Genomic DNA, 3,010 nt, shown 5'->3' with positions numbered 1-3,010 from the left:
GTATGTATATTTGTATGTATGTGCTATGTATGTGTACGTGTATATATATACATATATATATATGTATGTACATATATATACATACATACACATACATATACATATACACATACATTCAGGAATGTTTACATTCTAATAGTATTATGGAACAGAGAGTAGCACCAGTAAAGTCTTCCACTAATTGTGCGTTACTGTTATATGTTTTAACTATCTAACAGTAACCCACATATTTTTGGTAAGACATTACGGTCCTACTCTACGTTCTTTCATCCTCCTACTTACAATAGGAGTATAAAAGGACGATGAAGTGGAGACACTTCCTCATCCATATTTCTTTCTACTTAAATTAAGTATAAGCGTTGGCTCTCATAACAAACATCAGCATCCCTTGCAGTCGCAATGGACGTAAATCTAGCTAATCCAGTTCATCCTCGCGACGCCGCCGAACGAACACGCATCGAGCTCGAAGAACGTGGTTACGCTGTCCCTGGTTCAGGGCGTAATTCTTTATACAGACTTCGGTTACACATCACCCGAGTCTCAACATCAGAACACTTCAACACCGTTTTGGAGTGTCCGGCTCCGTCTAATGGTGAGTGGAGCACTGGTGTGGCTGATAACTCTGCTACGGCTGTGTGGTGCCAGGACCACGCTCGGTTTCCAGACGGGTTGAGTACCTCGCCAATTGTGACTCCGTCGTGGTACGAGAAGCAGAAGGCTCCAGTTATTAAGGAAATGACAAATATTTTAACCTGGGCCAATTATTTGGCCTACTGTTTAAAGCAAATCGATTTGGGAGGCCTATCTGTGGAGCATCGGGAGCAAGCTTACCGTGGAGTAATTGTGGCTCTAGTCAAGGATTTGGGTCAGACTGTGGAATTGAAGCGACTCAGAGTAGAGGAAGGAGCAGAATTTGCAGCTCTTGTGGAGCATCAGGTATGTCCCACATTCCAAAATTCTTCAGATATCTCAAAACTCGTCAAAGCAACGAAGAAAAAGCAGCACGAACTCGCGCTGCATCGTCCGATGCAAAAATTCAGGCCCAAGGACAACTAACTCCCCAACGGTCGCACGGCAGTGTCCCCAGGATCGATCCGAATGCCCCTCTGTATTGCAGGGTAAGAAATGTCCTAGCGAAATGGATAGAGAACGGTGCATCCCAGGAGCTTCTGCAGGCCATCAAGTATGGCGTGCGGCCCAAGTGCGGGCCGAAGGGTCCTCCACCTCCATCAACGTAGGGTCGGTGGATAACAATTCCGGAGGTGGACGAGGCGATGATCCAGGCGGAATTTTTACGACTCGAACAGGGCGGAATTCCCCGACGTTGCCAGGAATCGGATGCAACTTTGGTACACTCAGCCTTTATGATACCAAAATCCGACGGGAAGAGAGGCCGATTGGTTCTAAATCCGGAAAGCAACAACCCTCACGCGCAGAGGAAGACCTTCCGAACAGGGGGTCCAGAAAAATTGGCGCACATTGCGAAACCGGGGGATGTAGCTATGTCAGCCGACATGAAGGACGGCTTTTATGCGTTAGCTGTTGCCAACCCCAGGATCTGGCAATTTCGCGACCACAAGCACCAGCTATGGTGCTTCCTAGCACTACCGATGGGGGCAAAATTCTCCCCAGCATGGCTCAACCAGCTGATGGACGTAGTGAGGAAAGTAACAAGAGCTCGAGGGATACGAATAATACTGTATGTCGACGCTCTTCTGTTGCTGGGACGGCCAAAGACGTGTCGGAAGCATGCTAGGATTATAACAACAATATTCATGGAGTTTCAACTCCAATTCGCACAAGGAAAAGGTTATTGGATAACACCTGTAAGCAGACTCCAACACCTAGGCGGTATCATAGACTTGAGAGCAAACACCATAGAGATGATACCAGAGTTCTAGGCGAAGGTCCTGAGACTAACCCAACTTCGCCGGCTAGTATGGTTCTGTCACCAGAACAAATATCCCTGGCCAGTAGATCTCGCGTACATGCCGGGGAAGCTCAACTCAGCAGGCGATATGCTTTCGTGCAGCGGTAAGCTTCTCCAGTACTATTGGACTGTGACTTCAGAAGCAATCTTAAAGATATTCCAAAAGTGGCATATTAGACCGAATGCAGCGGAACGAACATATTTAAACAGCTACTACCTCCAAAAAGCACACGACGGGCATGTATCGTTCGCGAACTGGTTCCATGACAAGTGGGAGCAGTCTTTGGAGCTTCTCGCTCCAGAACGAATCTCCCTGGCCAGTAGATCTCGGGTACATGCCGGGGAAGCTCAACTTAGCAGCCGATATGCTTTCGCGCAGCGCAAGCTTCTCCAGTACCATTGGACTGTGACTTCAGAAGCAAGCTTAAAGATATTCCAAAAGTGGCATATTAGACCGAATGCAGCGGAACGAACTTATTTAAACAGCTACTACCTCCAAAAAGCACACGACGGTCAATGTATCGTACGCGAACAGGATCAACGACAAGTGGGACCAGTCCTTGGAGCTTCTCGCTCCAGAACAAATATCCCTGGCCAGTAGATCTCGGGTACATGTCAGGGAAGCTCAACTTAGCAGCAGATATGCTTTCGCGCAGCGGCAAGCTTCTCCAGTACCATTGGACTGTGACTTCAGAAGCAATCTTATCGATATTCCAAAAGTGGCATATTAGACCGAATGCAGCGGAACGAACATATTTAAACAGCTACTACCTCCAAGTAGCACACGACGATCATGTATCGTTTGCGAATAGGTTCCACGACAAGTGGGAGCAGTCTTTGGAGCTTCTCGCTCCAGAACTAATCTCCCTGGCCAGTAGATCTCGGGTACATGCCGGGGAAGCTCAACTTAGCAGCCGATATGCTTTCGCGCAGCGGCAAGCTTCTCCAGTACCTATTGGACTGTGACTTCAGAAGCAATCTTAAAGATATTCCAAAAGTGGCATATTCGACCGAATGCAGCGGAACGAACCTATTTAAACGGCTACTACCTCCAAAAAGCACACACGACGGGCGTGTATC

The sequence above is a fragment of the Sphaeroforma arctica genome (genome assembly GCF_001186125.1).
Source record: "Sphaeroforma arctica JP610 unplaced genomic scaffold supercont1.7, whole genome shotgun sequence".
In the NCBI taxonomy this organism is placed as follows: domain Eukaryota; class Ichthyosporea; order Ichthyophonida; genus Sphaeroforma; species Sphaeroforma arctica.
The sequence above is the reverse complement of the archived record's forward strand: the minus strand, read 5'-3'. Positions refer to the sequence as shown.